General features: G+C 43.0%; 1 protein-coding gene across 3 annotated transcripts in view; it reads right to left on the bottom strand.

Annotated features, from left to right (window-relative positions):
* Positions 1-24,351, bottom strand: part of IQCK (IQ motif containing K) — a 141,319-nt gene that overhangs the window by 7,538 nt on the left and 109,430 nt on the right. The gene's annotated exons all lie outside the window — the stretch shown is intronic.

Raw genomic sequence — 24,351 nt, 5'->3', positions numbered from 1 at the left:
GAAGCAGGGGTGAGAGGCAGGAGAGAAGAAGTAAGCCAGGATGCTGTAGAATGCAGCTTCCACCTTAGCTCGGAGACATCATTGTGGTTGGCTTCCAACACCAACAGACAGATGCCTCGGCACCCCTATGCTGTCCTTGTCCCTCTCAGCGGGCTGGTGCCCAGCCAGTTCCGGAAGGGCTGGGAGAGTGGAAAATCCCAGAGAGAGATACGCCAGCCCTTCAGCTTCAATTAAAGGCAATGTGACAAGAAGGGCCTTGCATACTAATAAGACTCCGTACATCTTCTCCTCGTGGTCGCCCTTATCCTCTCCTGTGCCTGTGAGTGACAGGACTGAGAATTTAATTCACAGCCCAGAGAAAAACCTCCCAGCCAGCAGCACAGGACAGATAAAGAAAATGCCTAAAGCTCAAGACAGGAAATTTGGGGACCACAGGGTCATCCGGCCACTCATACAATGTTGTCCAGACAGGGCCTCAGCATGAAAGGATGACCTGGGGTGAAAACATAGATTCCTGGGCCCCACCCCAGACCTTTAGAAACAGAATCTCCAGGAGTGAGGCCTGGGAATCAGTATCCCCTCCCCCTCAGTGCTGTGGGTGGGCGTTTTGATCTGGCAAGTTTGGGAAAGAGCAGATTTGGGCAAGTTTGGGAAACAGTGCCTGTTTCCTGAGGGCCTCAGTCAACTGTGAGCCAGGGTTGAGAATGGCACCTGCCTCCTAAGGGCGCTGAGAGAAGCAAAAGAGGCAAGCTGTGCAAAATGCAAAGTGCTCAGCACTGGTTCTGACCCAGAGTTAGGCACTTGATAAATATCAGCTATTATTATTCGCGTTTTTATTGAGACCAGGTCTCGCTCTGTTACCCAGGCTGGAAAGCAGTGGTGCAAATCAGGGCTCACTGCAGTCTCAACCTCCTGGGCTCAAATGGTCCTTCCACTTCAGCCTCCTAAGTATTAATAGCTGGGACCACACACACGCACCACCATGCCTGGCTAATATATTTTTATTTTGGGTTGAGATAGGGTCTTGCTATGTTGCCCAGCCTAGTCTCTAACTCCTGGGCTCAAGCAGTCCTCCTGCCTCAGCCTCCCAAGATGATAGGGTCACAGGTGTGAGCCACAGCACCCAGCCAGCTATTATTTTGCTTAGGGCATATTCTTTGCCCTCAAAGAGGTCACAGTATAGAAGGTGAGGCAGAAAAAATCAACAGGAAATTGTAAGAACCAGGAGATGCTCACATACTGCGGGGAGAACTTGCTTCAATAGATGACCATCTGCCACACAGCTATGGACCACAACCGTGCTGGGGCCTGGGGTTACAAGGAGGAGACTGGCTCACGCTCCCAAATCAGCAATATCTATGAGAAACCTTAAAACGTTCATCTTTTACTCAATTAGCTCCCGATTTCTAGGATTCCAGGTAAATAATAAAAGCAAACACTTCTATGGTACTTATGAAGCCCTTGACACATACGAAGTCATAGTGAGCTAAGTGCTATTATTTTCCCCAGTTTTACAGGTAGGGAGACTGAAGCAGAGACAGGTCATGCAACTTGCTCAAGGTTACGCTGTGAGCTGTCTGGCTGCTGCTGCTCTTAAAACTCTACAGGGTCAAGATCTCACAACTGCCTCCCACCAGGAGGGCAAAAATGTCTGTGATTAAAGAAGCAACAATGATGTTATGCAGACAAAGGTGTTCACTTCCGCATCCTTACCACATAAACAGTTTGAGAACAACCTAAATGCCCAAAAGTCAGGGAATGATTAAGTATCTGACAACCTATAACCTTGATGTGATGTAATATAATGAAGCCATAAAAACATGATGTTTTGGCAAAGTGTAAAAACAGAAATGTCAGTGGGAAAATACGGTGCGGCACATTTCCTATAAATTTCCATTATGCAAATTTGAAATTGTTCAATACCAAGTTAATCATGTCTCCAAGGAGTACAAGGATGGCACGAGGGCATGGAGGCTTCTGTCTGTTAGAGCTGGAAGCCAGGCGTGATGATGTCTCTAAAACTAAGATATAAACTGGGCTCCTTCATTTAATCATCCCTGCCTTCCTTTCTTTTCTTTCATTCCTTCTTTTTCTTTTTTCTTTCTTTTTTTTTTTTTTTTCAGAGGCAGGGTGTCATTCTGTTGCCCAGGCTGAAGTACATGGTGCAATCACAGCTCACTGCAGTCTTGACCTCCTGGGCTCAAGTGATCCTCCTGCCTCAGCCTCCCAAGTGGCTGGGGCTACAGGTGTGCACCACCATGCCCAAATATTTTTTTTACTTTTTGTAGAGATGGGATCTCACTATGTTGTCCAGGCTGGTCTCGAACTGCTGGGCTTAAGTGATCCTACTGTCTTGGCCTCCCAAAGCGCTGAGATTACAGGTATGAGCCACCGCACCCAGCCCCTGCCTTTCTAAAGAAAAAAAAAAGTTTACTTTTTAAAATTTTTATTTTTTTAGAACAAGTGACTCCTATTCCACATTCATTCTTGGGTGAGATTTTCATAATACATCACTTAAGTGTAACTGCCCTGTAGAAAATTACATTCATTACGTCCAAAATTACATCTATTGCTCAACTAAGTTATAACCCAGCATCTCAAATACATAAAAAAAAAAAAACCTGAACATAGATGTAATGATTGAAAGGAAACTGCTGAATTTTTGTTTTCCTGAATGTTCTACAGTATACCTGTATTGCTATACAACTGGGGGAAACTTTCTAAAAGAATCACCAGAAAATATACCAGACAAAAGAAAAAGACCCTCAGGGTAATCAACACCTAAACAGTATTGCTGCAATTAGAGCCCAAAGATGGGAGAAAGGCAGGAAGGATGAGAAATGGTGTCAAGTGGCCAATCAGAAGCTGCAGGGGAAACTCCCCGATCATCAGATCCAGGGTGGGGTGACAGTGACAAGAGATCCACCCACAAGTGGAGTGGCCTTAGTAGGGGTGACCATTCACAGAAATAATTATGAAATGTTTGCTAGGAAAAGTTTCTGATTAGCAAATTTCTAGGAAAATAACGTTTCCTCCTCAATGTGCTTGCTAATAAAAGGGTACACTTTGGCATCAAGCAGACGCAGTATTCAAATCCTGGCTCTGCCACTTAATAGCTGGATGATACCCCACCTCTGCCCCCAGCCTCAATTTCCTCATTTGAGCTATAGGTATAATAATCTCCACTTCACAGAGTCCTTATGAAGATTAAAGATGATCCATTCAAAGTGTCTGGTACACTGTACCAGTGGTACTGGTGGCACCAGTATGTGGCACATGAAGAAGGTACTCAAGAAATGTGGCTTCCTTTCCCCCCAGGTGGACTGCAGGAATATAAGCTGAATTGCTGCTAAGTAGTTCATTTAGCATCTTTTAAAATTCATAAGATGTCACTCATCTGAAGGTTACTTATCTTTGCAAACTCAGGTATCAAACACAGCCAAGAACTTGAAAGTAAACAGAAGAAGCCAATGTGGATGTTCCGGAATGTATTCCCCAAACTCAGAGCATGGGTGCTCATTCTTTAAACATCATTCTGGCAAGTTGACCTATCAAATATCCCAATGGCAGAAAGGAATTTAGGAATGAAATACGGTCCCAATGGCTGATAAGCACATAAAAAGGTGTGCAACGTCATTAGTCATTAAGGAAATTAAAGCCACGATGAGATAGCCACCACACACCCACCAGAATGGTTAAAATGAAAAAGAAGACTCATCACACTCATTGTTGGTAAAGATGCAGACTGCTCGTGCATCACTGATGGGGATGTAAAATGGTACAGCCACTTTGGAAAATGAGTTGGAAATATCTTAGAATTAAACATATAACCCAGCAACTCCAAATCCACAGCTGAAGTGAGTATTTACATCGGCCAAAAAACAGATCCAGGAGTGTTCAAAGCAGCAGCATTGGGCCAGGTGTGGTGGCGCATGCCTATAATCCCAGCACTTTGGGAGGCCAAGGCTGGAGGATGGCTCAAGCCCAGGAGTTCAAGGCTGCAGTGAGCTATGACTGCACCACTGCACTTCAGCTTGGAAAACAGAGTGAGACCCTATCTCTAAAAATAATAATAAAATCAACAAAGTAGCAGCATTTTTCATAATAGCCAAAAGTGGATATAACCCAATAATCCATTAAAAAGTGACTGGATTCACAGCTTGTGACGATAATCATACAAAGGAATGCTACAACAGCAACACGACAATACAAGATCAACTGAGTGCTACCCCTCAACAAGTTAGCTGCATCTCCCAGACATAATGTTCAGCAGAAGACACAGACGCCAGACACAAAGGAGTTCATTCTGTGTTTTCCAGTTAGGCAGAGAAGAAGCAAAACTACTCTATGGTGAAAGGAGTAAGAACAGAGTTTACCTCGAGGGAAGGGGACACTGCGTGGGGCATGAGGGAGCTGGCTGGGGGCCGCCCATGTTCACTATCTGGATCCAGGCGGTGGTTGGGTTGGATTCATGCACAGAATTTCACGGAGCACTGCACTGTGACCGGTGTACCCCACTGTATGTGAGTGCCACCTCAATCACAAAAAATAAAATAGGAACAATGGGGAGGAAGAGAACAGACACAAAAATGTGCCCACCTTTTTAGTCAGATCCTCAAAGAGTCTTACACACCCGAGAGGGTCCCTATGGACAATATCATAGAATTAATCAGGAAATTTGCACTAGCCAGATGCTGGACACTAGGCTCAGGGCTTTACCTACCTTAATTATCTCATACAATTCTCCCAACCACCCTGGGAGGTAGATGCTATCCTCATTTTCATTTTACTGACTGAGAAATTGAGGCTCAGAGATACTAAGCAACGTGCCCAAGGTCACAGAGTTAAGTAAATGGCCACACCAAGATTCTGATCTTGGTATCTTTTGACTCCAAAACCCATGGTCTTAACCATCATCTGACACCACCTTGGAGTAAGAATTGGTCCCTAAAATTAGAAAGGCAGGGGAGTGTATTATATATATTACCGAGATTTTATTTTTCCATGAAGAGCAATACATTATAGAAAATTTGAAGAATACAGGAAAAAAAGAAAAAAAAATCTATGCCCCTCTGCCCCCAACTAGAAGAACAAATTGTGGAAGATTCCTTTCTACAAAGAAATACATGTTGATATTCAGGGCGTAAATGTCAGTAGCCTGGTAAATTTACCTCCATTTCTTGACAGTACCAGATGCTGTGTTGCATTATTTTTGGGAAAATTAAGCCAACTTGGAAGCCACAAGGCATTCCGGGAGAACGTGACAGCCTTGAATGAGCAGTAATTGCAGCTTTCTGTTGTTGACTTCCAAACAGTTACTAAAGTTAATCCAGAGCAAAGTCTCCTTGAAGGCAGTATTTTAAATGGAAACATTTGGCGTGGGAGTGGCAACATTGGTTATATTGAGACAGAACCATGGGATTAGCAAGGTTTGACCCCGTAAAGGGTCTTGATTCCTGGAAAAAGAGAGATTCAATAAAAGGCTTGTTTTTAATAGGTGAAAACTGAGGTATTGACAGGGGAAGGAAGCCACCAAATCAAACCTAGCAATGGGGCCATCCAAGCACAGCTTAGCTGCTTAGAGCACACCACTTGGGAGAAGGCAGCTCCGGCTTTGAATCCTACCACCATTTACCAACTGGGTGGCCTGAACAAGTCTCTCAACATCTTGGAAGCCTCAGCTCTCTCATCCATAAAAGGAGGATAGGAAGACTTTCCTTTTGGTAGAATTCAAGGATGAAACGAAATGGTACATATTGTATGGCACATAATAAATATTCAATAAAATTATTATTATTTTTTGAGATGGGGTCTCGCTCTATTGCCCAGGCTGGAGTGCAGTGATGTGATCTCAGCTCACTGCAGCCTCTGCCTCCTGGGCTCAGGTGATCCCCCCCACCTCAGCCTCCCAAGTAACTGGGACCACAGGTATGCACCACCACGCCTGGCTAATTTTTTGTGTCCTTGGTAGAGATGGGGTTTCACCATGTTGCTTAGGCTGGTCTCGAACTCCTGAGCTCAAGTGATCCGCCCGCCTCAGCCTCCCAAACTGCTGGGATTACAGGCATGAGCCACCATGCCCGGCTATAAAATTATTTGTTATCACACAAGTAATGCAGTTACTGCAGAAAAACTGGAAAATATAATATTTTAAAACAAATATTTAAGCAGGTTTTCTTTAAATCATTGAGTAAGCCTTAGTTTATGTGTTATTCATATGTATTTATAGATCTATTCGTATTTTCTTTCTATATCTCAATTTACAAGGGTAACTCCATTTTGCAATTAGCTGAAATACATTAAGATTGGAGTTTTAGTGCTGCAGTTTAAACAGCCACCATCTGGTTGTCCTTCGAAATTCTGTGTCTTCAAAAGCCGAGTGAGTCATGGGTGTGAATGAACACAGACAAACCCCGTCAGCCGTGTCTTATGACTTTTTTATTTATCACTGCATTCTCAGCTGCCGCTGCCCAAACTGAACCTTTAGAAATATCCCAGGCATTCTGAATGAGTTTAGGGTATAAAGTGTTAGCCAGTTCAGACTGGCAGAAGCTCTGTATATTATATGCTGCCTTTAAGAACAACAGAGACAAACCCTCCAGTTCATTTTTAAACAGCTCCTCTACAAGGGTAACAAATTAATAAACAATTGAGAAATTATTTCAATCTGTACTTAGGGATTGCGAGACAAGATTCACTCATCTTGATGGCTGACTCAGAACCCAGGGCAGATAGGGCTAACATCAAGAAACTCCAAGGAATAAGAAACTAAACTGGCAGGGCGTGGTGGCTCACACTTGTAATCCCAGCACTTTGGGAGGCCGAGGCGGGCTGATCTCTTGAGCCCAGGAGTTCGAGACCAGCCTGGGCAATGTGGCGAAACCTCTACAAAAACTACAAAAATTAGTCAGGCATGGTGACGTGTGCCTGTAGTCCCAGCTACTAGGGAGGCTGAGGTGGGAGGATCACTTTAGCCCAGTAGGCAGCGGTTGCAGTGAGCCAAGATTGTGCCACTGTGCTACAATCTGGGGGACACAGCAAGACCCTGTCTCAAAAACAAAACAAAACAAAACAAAAAACTTCCCATCCCCTTTCTTCATGTTTGGTAAGGTGTTTGTTGTTGTTGTTGTTATTGTTTTTACCAAACATGAAGAAAGAGGATGGGAATTAACATCCTTTGAGTTTCAACCGGCGTTCTTTCTAACAGGAAGCCCCCTGGTCCACTGAAAAGAAAACACGAACGTTTTCAACCACTTACTACGATGAGAAATACATCTATCTACAAACAAAGCTACATTTTTAGAAAAGATCACTGATCTCATCTATGTCATTTTTACCCCTTAAATGTCTCCTAAATCTGTCCACTTTTGTCTGTTCTTACTGCCACCGGGTCATCCGACCCATCTCCAACGTGCCCCATACTCATCTTTCCTATAAAGCCCTCCTGATGCTGTGTGGCCCAGCTGAAATTGGGTTCAACTCTGAAGTCTTCAACAAGGCCGGCCAGACACAGTGGCTCACATCTGTAATCCCAGCACTTTGGGAGGCCAAGGCGGGCGGATCACCTGAGGTCAGGAGTTCGACACCAGCCGGGCCAACATAGTGAAACCCTGTCACTACTAAAAATACAAAAATTAGCCGGGCGTGGTGGCAGGTGCCTGTAATCCTAGCTACTTGGGAGGCTGAAGTGGGAGAATCCCTTGAGCCTGGGAGGTGGAGCTTGTAGTGAGCCGAGGTCGTGCCACTGCACTCCAGCCTGGGTGACAGAGCCAGACCCTGTCTCAAAAAAAAAAAAAGCAAGCATATGAGTACACAAAACCTTGTACATGAATATTCATAGCAGCATTATTCATAATAGCCAAAAAGTGGAAACAATTCAAATGCCCATCAATTGATTAATGGATAAGTGAGATGTGATACCTTCATACAATGGAATATTACTCAGCCATGCTACAGACTGAGTTATGTCCCTCAGAATTCATATGATGAAGCCTTAACTCCCACCATCTAACTGTATTGGAGATAGGACCTTTAAGGAGGTGATTAAGGTTAAGGGTATATACCTGATCTGGTAGAACTGGTACCCTTACAAGAAGAAGAAGTAGAGACACCAGAGAGCTCCCTCTCCCATGTGATGACCCAGCAAGAAGGTGGCTGTCTGCAAGCCGGGAAGAGAGCCCTCACTAGAACCTGACCATGCTGGTTCCTTGATCTCAGACTTACAGTCTCCAGAACCATGAGAGAAGAAATGTCTGTTGTTTAAACTGTCAAGACTGTGGTATTTTATTATGGCAGCCTGAGCTGACTAATACAAGCTGTAAAAAGGAGTAAAGTACTGACACATGCTACAGCATGGATAAACTTTGCAAACATTGTGCTAAGTGAAAGAAGTCAGTCACAAAGGATTACATATTGAATGATTCCATTTATATGAACTGTCCAGACCAGGCAAATCCATAAAGAGACAGAGTAGATTAGTGGTTGTCTGGGGCTGGGAGGATTGGAAGTCTTGGGAGATAATGGCTAAAGGGTGTAGGGTTTCTTTTGGGGGTGATGAAAATGTGCTAAAATTCATTTAGTGATGGTTGCAAATTCTGTGACATCTGTAGTATCTGTGATATACTAAAAGCCATTGAGTTGTACACTTTGAATTGCATGATATATGAATTATATCTCAATAAAACTTTTAAAAAAAGAAAGATGACATTTCAATAATGGTCATCTCTAGGCGGTGAGACAGAATCATCCACTTTTTTGTTTAGTTTTCTACAAAGAGCAAGTATTACTTCTACAATCAGTTAAGAAGAAAGTTATTTTTAACAATTCTGTTAAAACAAATGCCAGCCCTATTCTCCTTGTCAACAAAGCTGATAAAACTTCCACCTTTGCAAGAGTCAGATATGCTCTAATGACAACTCCCCCGGGCCAGGCTTCCCAGTGTTTAATGTTCTTCCCCATACATTATCTCATCTGAGGTTCACAAGCTGTCTGTGTTATAAGCAAGGAAAACAACTGTTTTCCTCCTGAATGTATTTACATCCTGCTTCCTTCCTTAAAAGATTTGAGATAATTTATAATAAAAGATGGTAAATCAAAACAGAAAAAGAAAACCAAGCGTGAAGAGAAATGGAGAATTTAGATATGCTAACTATAGCGTTTAAGACGTTGCTATAAATGAGTTTCACATTGAACTCTGAGCATCCTGGCCAACAAGGCAAAAAGGGAAAGTCAGGGAAGAAGCAAACCATTTTCAAGGGAAGCAACATTTTTCCTGGCACCATTTGCTGGATGACATTTCACATATGGATTTATTTTTGAAAAGGATTTAATGGATTTTGACCCAAAGAAAAAATTTTACAGAAGATGTTAAAGTACATTAACATGGTTATTTCCCAAGGTACCTTGGTTTGTAAGCCAAAGACACACCACCTTGGCAAATTCAGGGAAAATCTAAAACCATGGGAACCAAATTTATAATCTAACTTAGTGGTTTTCATATATTTAAACTGCCACCTTCAACTTAAAAAATATGTTTTACATTGTTTTTACAATGCACAAACACATCTCAAACAAATATTTCTCCAAAAAGTATTTCCCTTACAATAAGCAAAGCATGTTGATATGTTCTCTATATTGTACTTCATTTTTCAAAATGTTTTTGGCAACCCACTAACTGATTTCACCACTCAGTGGGAAAAGACACTGCTCTAAAATGATTCAAAAATGATATGGGGCCGGGTGTGGTGGTTCACACCTGTAATCCCAGCATTTTGGGATACTGAGGTGGGCAGATCACCTGAGGTCAGGAGTTCGAGACCAGCCTGGCCAACATGGTGAAACCCTGTCTCTACTAAAAATACAAAAATGTGCTAGGCGTGGTGGTGGGCGCCTGTAATCCCAGCTACTCAGGAGGCTGAGGCAGGAGAATTGCCTGAACCCAGGAGGTGGAGGTTGCAGTGAGCTGAGATCGCACCACTGAACTCCAGCTTGGGTGACAAGAACAAAACTGCATCTCAAAAAAAAAAAAAAGATGGCTTACAATGGTAGACACTGATCATTATTGAGCACCTAATGTTTATGAGGCATTGGACTAAGCATATTCATTACAAGCATTATCTCATTTTGGAATCCAGCGAGGGGGATGCTTTTATTTCCATTGTACAGGTGAAAAAACCGAAAGCTAGAAGAGTTAAGTAACTTGTTCAAGGTCACATAGCCAGTAAGAATTTGTAGGTGAAATTAGCTCAAGTTGTTGTTGTTTTAACACAAATAAACTTGTCTCTCAGTTGGGTTTTCAGGGAGAGTGTTAATTTCATTCTGCATCTAAAAGATGAGTGATCAGGAAGGTTAAGTGCCTTGCTCAAGGACACACAGCTAGGAAGTTTCCAGCCAGGGTTCCAATGCAGGTCTTGGGACTCTAAGCCTAGGACTCTTTCTACTATTATTAGCTGCTCATCCTGAACAGCTTCAAATGTCACTTTGAAACCTCTTAAGTGACAAGTCTCTGGATGCCACGAGAAGAAAATGAGGGCAATTCCAATGCACGTGGCAACAGTAGGGCTCATGCAAAAGATTCCTTAGTCTCCCCCATCTCCCTCCTACTCAGATCTGGCAAAGTAAGGCATTTTTGAAAAGGTTTCGTAGCCACCAAAGTATTACCAGTGACAGTGAGGTGGGTACCTTTTTTAGATCTCTTGCTACTATTCTGTGTTTTTCATAATGAGAATGTATTGCGCTTTGATATGGGGACAGGTTTTAAATTATTTTTAAAAAGATAATTTAAGAGAGATAATGAGAGTTGAATATGAAAACTGGCAAGACGCTTTAGCTGTTCACATCCTAAATTTAGATCCTAAGGGTGAACACCATGTGTCAACAGCCTTGGACTGGTGCTCACAGAGAGAAGCAGGGACAATTTGGTGGGCGGGATCGTTACTCTTTAAGGCAGGCTCACAGGCATAAAGAAGCATGTGCTTCATGCCCTTGGCAATGCAACCAGAAGTCCTAATGGACTTTGCAGGAAACTGAACACCAACAGATTTCTCTTGAGTGTTTGAACTCCATAAATAACATCTGTGCATTGCAGCCTAATGAGGAGAGAGAGAGGGAGGACTCTGGAGTCAAGCTGCTTGGTTCTGCTATGTTTTTGCTGTGTGGCCCCAGATACACTGTTTGACCTCTCTCTGCCTCAGTTTCTTCATCTATAAAATGGAGACCATAGCAGTAACTACTTCAAAGGTGTAAAGAATAATTGAGTTGCTACTAGTAAAGTGCTTGGGAAAATGCTTGCCTCATAGTAAGTGCACAATGAATGTAAACAAACACTCCTTTTTATTATTTTTAGAAATTATGGATAATCAAAAAAGAAAAATAATCACTTGCATTTCTGTTTTAGAAAAAAAGGCAAAAATCAATCAACTCATCAATCGCCTGCATTACAACCACCCAGAGATAATCGCTATTAGCATCTGGGGATTATATTTTAATGGACTTTTTGTCTTTCTTTCTTATTATTTTTTGAAACGGAGTCTCGCTCTGTCGCCCAGGCTGGAGTGCAATGGTGTGATCTTGGCTCACGGCAACCTCCACCTCCCGGGTTCAAGCGATTCTCCTGCTTCAGCCTTCTAAGTAGCTGAGATTACAGGTGCCTGCCACCACGCCTAGCTAATTTTTGTATTTTTAGTAGAGACAGGGTTTCACCATGTTGCCCAGGCTGGTCTTGAACTCCTGATCTCAGGTGATCCACCAGCCTTGGCCTCCCAAAGTCCTGAGATTACAGGCGGTCTTTACCCATTTATATATTATATGTAAGCATATATCTTCCCTTAATTTTTTTTTTTTTTTTTTGGAAACAGTTCTGTTTGCTTTATTTTTCTTTTTTTGGAGACAGGGTCTTGCTCTGTCTCCCAGGCTGGAGTGCAGTGGCACAACCATAGCTCACGGCAGCCTCAACCTCCTGAGCTTTAAGAGGTCCTCCTGCTTCAGCCTCCTGAGCAGCTGGGTCTACAGGCATGCACCACGCTACCCAGTTATTTATTTTTTATTTTTTTAGTGGATACAGGGTCTCTTAACATTGCCCAGGCTAGTCTCGAACTTTTCAAGTGATCCTCCCAACTTGGCCTCCCAAAGCGCTGGGATTACAGGTGTGAGCCACTGTGTCCAGCCTCAGTTCTGTTTACTTGCCCATAGAGCGTTTGGCAAGCTGGCTGATCTGGGAAGGAGGTTATGTAACACAGATCCATTCATTCAACCAACAAGTATTCCTTGACTGTCTACCATGTGCTGGGCACTGTTCTAGATGCTGAGGATAGAGCAGTGAACAAAATAGGAAAGAAAGGTCCCTGCTGTCAGAGAACTTACATTCTAGTGCAGTCACATAGACAATAAACAAAATAAATCATTAAAATCCTGGGTGACTGGCCGGGTGTGGTGGCTCACACCTGTAATCCCAGCACTTTGGGAAGCCGAGGAGGGTGGATCACTTGTGGTCAGGAGTTCGAGACCAGCCTGGCCAACATAGTAAAACCTCATTGCTATTAAAAATACAAAAATTAGCAGGGTGTGATGGCGCGCGCCTGTAATCCCAGCTACTCGGGAGGCTGAGGCAGGAGGAACCCTTGAACCCCGGAGGTGGAGGTTGCAGTGAGCCAAGATCATGCCATTGCACTCCATCCTGGGTGACAGAGTGAGACCCTATCTCCAAAATAAATAAATAAATAAATAAATTTTCTCAGTTCTGCCACTTCAAAGCTGTGTGACCAAAGGTGAATGATTTAACCTCTGAGACACAGTTTCCTCCCCTGAAAGACAGGGGCAATAATAGCTGCCTTTTTTTTTTTTTTTTTTTTTTTGCTATGGAGTCTCACTCTGTGGCCCAGGCTGGAGTGCAGTGGCGTGATCTTGCCTCACTGCAACCTCTGCCTCCTAGGTTCGAGCAATTCTGCAGTCCCAGCCTCCCGAGTAGCTGGGATTACAGGCGCCTGCCATCTTGCCTGGCTAATTATTGTATTTTTAGTAGGGACAGGGTTTCACCATGTTGGCCAGGCTGGTCTCGAACTCCTAACCTCAAGTGATCTGCCCACCTCGGCCTCCCAAAGAGCTGGGATTACAGGCATGAACCACTGTGCCCGGCCGGGCAATAATAATTTCTACTCATTCTGTTTTCTGTGAAGATTAGAAATAATATATGCAAAGTGCCTGGCATGTAGTTGGCACTCTAAATTAGAGCTGCTATGAGGATTGCGGATCTTTGCAGACACCCAACGTTTGGCAGCCACAGGTAGGCAATGCTGTCCTGTAGGCCGGGCCACAGCTTGACAAGGCAGACAGAATTTCCCATTGCCCTCCCGGTTAGCTCCAACTTGCATTCAGAAAGAGTCATTCTGGGTGTGACAGGTTCAAATGTAGTGACAGGAGGAGCCTCCTTCCAGAATATGTGCTTCCTACCTTCTCAAACATGTGATCAAACTTCACAAAAATCTCCTTTAAACCTCCCTACTCTTTTCCTCCAAACTTTCCCAAATTGCCAAATACCGAATTCATGCCTCCCTCTTCTCTGCCTCACCCTCTAAACTTCCGGATTTACTCTCTGCCTCCCCCAGTGATCCCACCTCGCTTTCCCCAACAAAAGCCCAGTAGTGAGCAGAACGTTCACCATCTATTGTTCTTGCCTTCAACATTGAGACCAAACTCCCAAACCCGGCAACGGCCACCAAAACGGCAGCAACAGGTTTTCAAGGTTTAGATTCGCCCAGACAGCAGGCCTCTTGCCTGGGAGGCAGGATATTCTACAGCAAACACCTATGGGATAATCTGTTTTGCTGTTATAGAGATTTCCTGATTCAACCATTCAATTTTTCAAAGCAGAAAGCAAGGTCCATGTAGCTGGTAAATTGCAGAGTCGAACAGGAACTCAGATCCCCTGAATTTTAGACCAAATGAAACTGCATTAGTGAGAAGAGCCTCGCAAAGGAAGATTTTGAATCCAAAGCTATTACTGGGATCTTGTAGCTAATCCATAGTATTAGGGCTTTGCTGATGTGGTTACAACACATTCTCTACCAAGAATAAACCCATGTAATCACTTTTTCTGGCCTCTAGCCTGACACAGCTTATAAATTTCCCCCAGGAGATTCTAATCTGCAGCCAGCATTGAGAACCACGGCTGTACATAAATTACCTGGAATAAAAACTTTATTTTTGCTGACAGCTTTAAAAAATATTACTAAAACCAGCCACCAGTTACTGACCATTCACTTTGTGCCAGAGATCTGTTTAATTCCATACATGGCTGTTTTACTTAATCCTCACAGTAGCCCTTTGTGACAGATCCTAATTGTCCCCACACAACAGAGGAGAAAACAGCCTGGAGAGGATTAACAACTTGCCCAGGAACCATCCTGATGGTAAAAGGCAGGAGCTCGGTTCTGTCAGACCCTCCAAAGCCAATATTTTTATTTTTATTTTTTTTGAGACAGGGTCTTACTCTGTTGCCCAGGCTGGAGTACAGCAGCGTGATCGTGGCTTTCTGAAGCCTCGACCTCCCAAGACCAAGAGATCCTCCTGCCTCAGCCTCCCAAGTAGCTGGGACCACATGCACAGACCACCATACCCAGCTAGTTTTCATATTGTTTGTAGAGATAGTCTCTCTACGTTGCCCGGGCTGGTCTCGAACTCCTGGGCTCTCGAGTGATCCTCCCATCTTGGCCTCCCAAAGTGTTGGTATTACAGGCATGAGTGACTGCACCTGGCTGCCAATATTCTTAACAATATGTATTAACCATATGTTGAATGCTTTGCTTAATTAATAATAATTATCATTTATTGATCACTTATTATGGGCCAGGCACTATTCCAGTTCATTTAATCCTCACAAAAACTCTATGGCTTGGTTACTAGTATTAGTATTGCCATTGTATTGCCAGACAAACTGAGTCACAGAGAGGTTAAGCAACCTGCTCGAGGTTGCACAGTGAGAAATGGGAAACTTAGCCCAATCTGGTCATGAGCCGTCTAGGGGTTTGTAGATTTATCTATATCCTTCAAAAGCATTCTGCATCGGCCGGGAACGGTGGCTAACGCCTGTAATCCCAGCACTTTGGGAGGCCAGGGCGGGCAGATCACAAAGTCAAGAGATCAAGAGCATCCTGGCCAACATGGTGAAACCCCATCTCTACTAAAAATACAAAAATTAGCCAGGCGTGGTGGCGTGCGCCTGTAGTCCCAGCTACTCGGGAGGCTGAGGCAGGAGAATCACTTGAACCCGGGAGGCGGAGGTTGCAGTGAGCCGAGATCACATCAGAGATGAAGCTTATGAAGTTGGAAGTGGTCATTCGCATAAACTTCAATACAGGATCTTGAACTTTTAGGGCAAATCATTAAGAAAGGAAATCGTCTTTTATTTTTAAATCTCAGAACAGTAGGGATCTTCAGGCATTGCAGTGGGAGGCTTGTGTCATGTCATAGCTGTGCAGACTTTTGCAAATTTTAAATGAAAAGATATGTGTAAAAGTTGATGTCATCCAAACATCCCCAGACACTGGTGAGTCCTAAAAATAGAACTGGTGAAGGCAGTGCCAAGACATGAAGTCACTAGATGTCTCTCAATCAAATTATTTATTTTGCAGGTTAAAATGGAGAAGGAACTAAGTTTTGAGGAACTATGAAAGAAAAAAATGCAAATGAAAATGACACCTTAGATTTACAGATATATTTCTTCTGAAGGAGCCACGGTCCTATCAAAACAATGACCTCATTTAGAATTATTACTGAGGCATAAGAATTCTCATTTTACAAGTAGAGAAAATGTAGCACAAAGATGACATCACCCATCAAAAGTCCCACAGTGGGTTGGTAGCATTAAGTATAAATTAATATAACATTTTTGGATGACAGTATGGTGATCACTGTCTAAATTTAATATGTGCGTGTCCTTTGACCCAGCAATTCCACTTCTAGGAATTAATCCTATAGAGATACTTCTACAAGGCTGGGCGCGGTGGCTCACGCCTGTAATTCCAGCACTTTAAGAGGCCGAGGCGGGTGGATCACCTGAGGTCAGGAGTTCGAGACCAGCCTAGCCAACATGGTGAAACCCCGTCTCTACTAAAAATACAAAAATTAACTGGGTGTGGTGGCACTCGCCTATAATCCCAGCTACTCAAGAGGCTGAGGCAGGAGAATCACTTGAACCTGGGAGGCGGATGTTGCAGTGACCCAAGACTGTGCCACTGCACTTCAGTCTGGGCGACAGAGCGAGACTCTGTCTCAAAAAAAAAAAAAGAAAAGAAAAGAAAAAGAAATACTTCTACAAGTAAGCTAGAATATAGCTACAACAATGTTTATGGAGCATTGTTCATAATACAAGCCAACTATCCATTCATAGGAATTGGTTTTACAAAAGTATGGTACAGCGCTATCATTTTTATGGAGCCACTAAAAATAATGGGATAGATCTGTGTGTGCTGGCATGAAGCAGATGGCAATGATATATTGCCAAGTGAAGAAAAAACAAGCAAGTTACGGTACAGCATATATAATATGGTTACATGTTTATAAATATATATATTTACGTTTTTTATTTTTTTGAGACAGAGTCTTGCTCTGTCACCCAGGCTAGAGTGCAGTAGTGTGATCTCGGCTCACTGCAACCTCCACCTCACTGCAACCTCCACCTCCTGGTTCACACAATTCTCATGCCTCAGCCTTCCAAGTAGCTGGGACTACAAGCATGTGCCACCATGCCTGGCTAATTTTTTTGTATTTTTAGTAGAGACGGGGTTTCACCATGTTGGCCAGGTTGATCTCAAACTCCCGGCCTCAAGTGATCCGCCTGCCTCGGCCTCCCAAAGTGCTGGAGCTATAGGCGTGAGCCACCGCACCTGGCTTATATTTGTATGTTGATAGATGAATGGGAAAACTATGGGCTGATATACTCAACAGTGATTGTCTTAGGAAAATACATCACTAAAACTTGACCTTTTTTGTTAGATGATAGAGTGTTGGTCACAAAGGTTCTCAACTAATGCTAGAACTCACTTCCTGAGCCACAGGCTAGAGTGTTCCCGGTACCCAGGTTCCCTCTCTGGTGGCCAAACCCTTCTCTGCTCCTCAAATGTAGATGGACAGAGGATTTGGAAAGAGGGAGAAAAGAATATTCTTATCCTTATTCACTTAACCCTGGTTTCTTGCTTTAGTGAAAATATCTCCCCAAAACACTCATGTAGATCCTGCAGCCTTTGAATGGGGCTCTCAGCCTCCTCTACTGCCAAGCCTCCCCTATACTAGTGGTCTGTGGTCACTCCAGTGTCAGGGTGCAGGCTGGGAGGCACAGCCAGACACTGCCTGCTGTCCAGCCTGTGGGTCCTTAGTTACCATGCTGAGAAGCTTTGCACTGGACCACTGTGGCCTATTGGGCACTTGGGTTACAGAACAGCATGGCCTGGGACGGCTCTAGCCTCTTTGGCATCAGGTAGATCCGGGTTCAAATCCCTGGTCTCTGGCCTGACTGGCTGCATGGACTTGTGCAAGCCGTGTATCCTCCCAGCCCCGGTTTCCTCATCTGTACGATGGAGATGATCTCACCTCTCTGAGATACCAGGTGTGAGGACTACGTGGAAACATAAGGTGCTTAGTGTAGTGTCTGGCACATGGTATAAGCTCCATCGCTCGTAGCTACTCCTTAGTTGCAGACATCCTTCTCTGCTCTCGACAATGCACCCAATTACATGGGCTAGGAAGGAAAGAACTAAGTTCCAGCATACCTTATTTATTTATTTATTTTGAGACGAGGTCTTGCTCATTACCCAGGCTGGTGTGCAGTGGTGCAGTCACCGCTTAGTGCAGCCTCGGGTTCCTAGGCTCAAGCAATCCTCCCACCTCAGCTTCCTGAGTAGCTGGGACTACAGGAGTGTGCTAGCACGCCTGGCTAATTTTATTTTTTGTAGAGACGGGGTCTCATTGTGTTGCCCAGGCTGGTCTCGAACTCCTAGGCTCAAGCAATTCTCCCACCTTGGCCTCCCAAAGCACTGGGATTACAGCTGTGACCACAGCCTCCAGCAAATCCTAAGGTCACAAGCAGGTGGGGCGGTAAGATGAGGTGTTCATCTTAAGAATAGCCTTTAAACCACAGGGAAATCCTAATCGCTAGGATTTGTCATTGTGGTCTAAATTAAAATTAGGGAAAAGAACTTTCTCTGGTCTCCACCCTCTACTCCGGGCTTTCATGTTTTCCCTCTAGAAGGAAACACTGCTCTAAGAAACTTACTATATTTGGGAACAAAATGGTGTTCAGTATGTTATAGTGTCCTCTTTATGAAAGAAAAATCAAGTCTCAGCTCCAGGAAGGTGTGCTTCCAAGAAACTCACTTAATCTTGAGGACACAATAAATCATTAATAATCCTATTTCCTTTATTGTTGTGGCTTCCTGGAAGCTCAGAGCCATATTTCTATTCACTATAGGAACATTTTTGAGGCCATGATTCACATTGCATAATGTATTAGGGAAGCGCTGAGTATTTCCTGAACAAATGGTTTGTCTTTTTTCTTATGGACACTGTGAATTTATGTAATAGATTCTATTTCCATCTTTACTTTGGCATGTTTTCCTAAGAAACTTCTATGTTGGTCAAAGGGTACAAGCTTTCAGTTATAAGATGAATAAGTTCTGGGGATCTAATGTAAAGTATGGTAACTACAGTTAATAATACTGAATTGTTTATTTAAAAATTGGTAAGAGAACAGATTTCAAGTGTCCTCACCACACACATACACACACACAAATCATAACTAAGGGTGATAGATGTGTTCATTAATTTGATCATAGTAATCATTACACAGTATGTATGATACGGCTTGGCTCTGTGTCCCCACCCAAATTTCATCTCGAATTGTAATCCCCATGTGTGGAAGGAGGGATCTGGTGGGAGGTGACTGGATCATGGGGGAGGTTTCCCCCATACTGTTCTTATGATAGTGAGTGAGTTCTCATGAGATCTGATGGTTTATGTTTGACAGTTCCCCCCTCACTCTCTCTCTCTCCTGCCACCATATAAGACGTGCCTTGCTTCCCTTTTGCCTTCCGCCATGATTTTAAGTTTCCTGAGACCTCCCAGCCATGCAGAACTGTGTAAGTCAATTAAACCTCTTTTCTTTATAAATTACCCAGTCTCAGCTATTCTTTATAGCAGTGTGAAAATGGACTAATACAGTATACGAATATTAAATCATCATGTTGCACACCTTGAATATATATAATTTGTATTTGTCAGCCTAGGCCTTGAAGTTAAGTATTTTACTTACAGAACTGAGTGGCTTTATTTTTTTCCCTAATCTTAATTATTCCTTAATTACCACCTTTACCTAAAAATACCATATTGTGTGTATTTCCCTAACTACTAAAAACCACTCTTGGAATGAAGTAGGAAATAAACAGTTAAGCAAACAAAAAGTAGACAATTCATTTCCTTTGACAGATCAATCTCTCCCTCCAAGTCTCTGCCTTTTCTTCAAAACATTAAGAAGTGATAGTTATTTAGAGATTATTTGTGCATATATAAAGAATATACACACAAACACATACATGATAAATTTATCTGATGATATATATGATGTATATATATGTGTGTGCATATATATATATACACACACATATGTAATGTAATCTGATGTTATGGGAACAATTTCTATGGTTTCTTTCTCCCTGCTCATACTAGATTTCTAAATAAAATATGGATATTCAATTACAAAGCACATTTGAAAACAATTACTGACTATGTGAGGCTAAAAATATACTATTAATCGAGACACGATATTTTTTACTACATCTCAAAAATGACTTGGGCATCTTATTTTAAACTACATTGGCTGAAATTCTTACCATACACGTTTTAAAATAATTCCTGCATCTGTCCTGATGGATAGAGACTTGAAGATAACTTCACACTGCTTCCATCCTAGAAGAAAATACTGTTTGGGACAGGCAGTCTCTGACTCACTGTAACGTGAGACAGGCTATATATGACCACAATTCCACCCCGACAGCTGATGTGACTCTCCCTCAGACCTCCTGACTGCCCAAGGTTGCTCTAAGCTATGAACTTGGTAAAATCTCTTTGTACTGTAAATGCCGGAGCACAATGTGGATAAAATGGCAACAACTTAAAAAGATGCCTGTCTCCTGGATTTGTACATAGATGAGCTTTTTTTTTTTAATGAAGTTGAAAAACGATTTTCATTTGCAATCACTCCACTATTTTTTATTGCAAGTCTAAAGGAGAACTAGCATGTGCTTAACATCCATTTTCAAACTGCTTCACTGCAAGCCTTTGAGGTCTAATTGAGGTGTCACCTTGGCTGGGGAGATTTATTTTGTAACCCCCCACACTACCCAGATTCATAAGGTTTAAAATAGGAAGTAACTCTAGTGCATGAGCTTAACAAAATGATTCAACTCGGCGACAGTTAAAGGGAACAAGAAGTTCTCCTTCACCTGGTGTGCAGCAGGTTGTACTCTGCTTCTCATAATTCAGCCCCTAGCTGGAGGCTTCAGTCCATGAAAACATAAACAGCAAGAACCCTGAAGCCCAGAGAGGAAACTGAACAGGTCATATGTCATGTTCCAGAAGATTCCTGAGAAGCTGGGTCTGAGGGCAGAATCTAAGAGAATGTCTTAGCTCTCTGCATCTGTCCTCCAGGATGTGTTAGAACACTGGACAGAGAAAGGGAAGTCCTGGGCCCAGCCCCAGGCTCTCCTCTGCTGTGTGACCTTGGGCAAGTCACTCAATCTTGCTGGAACTTCATTTCTTCATATGTAAAATGAAGCCCAGAGCTTCATCCCCTAAATATGTACAGACCACCTGCTCTGTGCCAGGCTCATGATGAATAAGACAAACACGGTCCTACATGAAAGCCCATGGAGCTTGGAGTCTATTGGAAGAAATCAACACAAATATTTTAATAATACTATCATGACAATAACTAACATTTATGGGAACTATGTGCCAGGACTTGTTCTAAAGATCATCATCTCTTATAATCTTGTAATAACACTTGTACGAGATAGACACTATTATTACTAGTCCCATTTACACAAGGGAAAACTGAAGCTTCATGAAGTTCAGTAGATCAGGGTCACATGGATAGAAGTGGTAGGTAGTTAGGATTCCAAGGGCAGGTCTGGCCAACTCCAAAGCCTGGTCCTTTACCTGTCCTTTCTGCTGTCCTGACTTCCTTCTTAACCGATCACAGACCTGGGGACAGACTTCAGAATTGGCTTGTTTGCCCAAAGGCCATTTCACGGTCTCAGCATATATGGGAACCTATCCATGGGTTCACACTGGGGTATTTACCGAAGAGGTGTTTCTTGTTTGGAAAGCACGGCTCACTCCTTCTGGAGCCCTTGGAAGGTGGCACGGGAAGCCAGCAGCAGATGGTGGAAATGGAACTGCTTCCACCAGCCCCTCCAGCCCCTCTGCTGCGGGCTGGATAAAAGCATGAACTCCAGTCTATTCTCCCTGCTCCGAAGTGAGCCCAATCAGTCAATCAACCAACTGCAAATCAAATCCAAAGAATACAGACCAACAGAAAGAAATAGGCATGCTGCACTTTCCTCGACCTTTAAACTGATTACAGCCCTGATTGCCTTCCAGTTTTGAAGCCAAATGAAACTGCAGTTGTGCATGGAACAGAGGCCTGTGCTGAGCAAGCCAAACAGTGATAGCTCAAGCTGCTTCTTTACAAGGGCAGCTTAGATCACCAATTTGATGTGCTCCTACTCTACACCAGGAACCTTCTGTTTATTGACTCATTTAAACCTCACAGCTCCATTCATTCATTCATTCATTCGTTCAACTGATATTTATCTGGTGCTCACTTTGTGCCAGGCACTGTACTAGGAGTTAAGCCAGGCAGACACATCACATCAGGAGGTACCATGATGTCAATGTGTCCTATTATTTCATGTAGGTTACATGCTAGTGGGGAAGGCAATTGTCCAGTAAATAAATTTAGGTTGGTGCAAAAGTAATTGCATTTAATGTCATTATTTTAATGGCAAAAACTGCAATTATTCTTGCACCAACCTAATAGCAGCTGTACAGTCAAGCGTCAGCGGGACTTGTTGCCCAGAGCCGAGAGCACAGGCCTAAAGGACTCCACATTTTAAAGAAAGCACAAAACAACTGGGCATCTCGCATCTCCTTAGGTTCTCCATCCCGGCTGAGCAACAGGCATGGTGGCTGATGCCTGTAATCCCAGCACTTTGGGAGGCCGAGGAAGGAGGATCACTTGAGGTCAGGAGGTCAGGACCAGCCTGGCCAACATGGTGAAACCCCGTCTCTACGAAAAAAACGAAAATTAGCCGGGCATGGTGGCAAACGCCTGTAATCCCAGCTACTTGGGAGGCTGAGGCATGAGAATCGCTTGAACCCCAGAGGTGGAGGTTGCAGTGAGCTGAGATTGTGCCACTGCACTCCAGCCTGGGTGACAGAGCGAGACTCTGTCTCAGAAAAAAAAAAAAAAAAAAAAAAAGGAATAGGAAGTACAGAGTCTCAAGGTGAAGAAGGCATTGGCACATTGTAAGAACAGAAAAGAGACTGGAGGGGCTGCAGCCCACTGAGGGAGGATGGGGACAGGGTAGGATGGGGAGGTTAGACGACCCAAGGCACGATGGCCTGTGGCCTGCTGAGGGATGTATGACTATTTTTTGTAGTTTCTCATAATTATAAAGTACTATATGCTTATCTAAAAGATTCCAACAGTGTGGTTCCACCCCTCTGGTCCAAATTCTCAAAGGTAACTACCAATAATTTTCTTCCAGACTGTTTGGCATCTCTGTGTTTCCATGCATATATATTATATGTATTTATATATATAAATACATATAATATATCACATATAAAAATATATTTAATATATATTATATATTAAATATATATTAAAATATTAAATATATATTAATATATATTATATATTAATATATATAAATATATAATTAATATATATAATATATTTAATATATAATAATATATATTTATATATATGTTTATATATATAAATATATATTTTTTTGAGACAGTGTCTGGCTGTGTTGCCTAGGCTGAAGTGCAGTAGCACGATCTCGGCTCACTGCAACCTCTGCCTTCTAGGTTCAAGTAGCTGGGATTACAGGTGCCCGCCACCATGCCCGGCTAATTTTTGTATTTTTAGTAGAGACAGGGTTTCACTATGTTGGCCAGGCTGGTCTTGAACTTCTGACTTCAGGTGATCCACCTGCCTCAGGCCCCCGAAGTCCTAGGATTAAAGGCCATACATATTTTTTTTATATGAATAAAAACTTATAGTTCTGCAATTTAATTTTTCCCATTTGAAAACATATCAGGTTGGGCACGGTGGCTCATGCCTGTAATCCCAGCACTTTGGGAGGCCGAGGCGGCAGATCACTTGAGGTCAGGAGTTCAAGACTAGCCTGGCCAACATGGTGAAACCCTGTGTCTACTAAAAATACAAAAATTACCCAGGCGTGGTGGAGCAAGCCTGTAATCCCAGCTACTCAGGAGGCTGAGGCTGGAGAATCACTTGAACCCAGAAGGCGGAGGTTGCAGTGAACCAAGGTCACGCCGCTACACTCCAGCCTGGGTGAACAGAGTGAGACTCTATCTCAAAAAAAAAAAAAAGAAGATATCGGCTCATGAAATTATGGTGACTGAGAAGTCCCACAATCTGCCATTTGCAAGCTAGAGACCTAGGAAGTCCAGAGAACCAATAGTGTAGATTCTAGTCTGGGTTTGAAGGCCTGCGAGCCAGGAGCACCAAGGGCAGAAGATCAAGGCCCCCAGCTCACATGGCCAGGCAGAGTTCATGCAACCTTCCTCCACCATTTTGTTCTATTCAGGCCCTTAACAGACTGGATGAAGCCCATTAGGGAGGTCCATCTGCTTTATTTGGTCAATCAATTCAAATGCTAATCTCTCTGGAAACACCTTGACAGACAGATCTAGAAATAATGTTTAATCTGGGCATCTCACAGCCCGGTCAAGTTGACACATAAAATTAGCCATCGCAAAAGGGGAGAAGACAAGCATAAAATACCATCTGAGTTCAGACACACAATCAACAACTTAGAAGAATAACTATAACTATCCATCATACTGATAGACCTGTGTTTCCAAAATAATGGGTTATTCTTGATGTCTTGTAGCTTCAAAAATAGAAACCTGCAGACACAGGGAGACACTGAATTTGTCCCTGTGGGAGAGAAATGGCCCTGTAAATTATATCACATCACCTCTGTCATTCCAGAGCAGAATCTTAATATGCAGCCACTTCCCCCATGCACAAGCTGAGTTCCATGC

The sequence above is a fragment of the Pan paniscus genome, chromosome 18 (genome assembly GCF_029289425.2).
Source record: "Pan paniscus chromosome 18, NHGRI_mPanPan1-v2.0_pri, whole genome shotgun sequence".
NCBI classification, from domain to species: Eukaryota; Metazoa; Chordata; class Mammalia; order Primates; family Hominidae; genus Pan; species Pan paniscus.
Note: the sequence above shows the minus strand (reverse complement) of the source record. Positions and strands in the feature narration are given on the sequence as shown.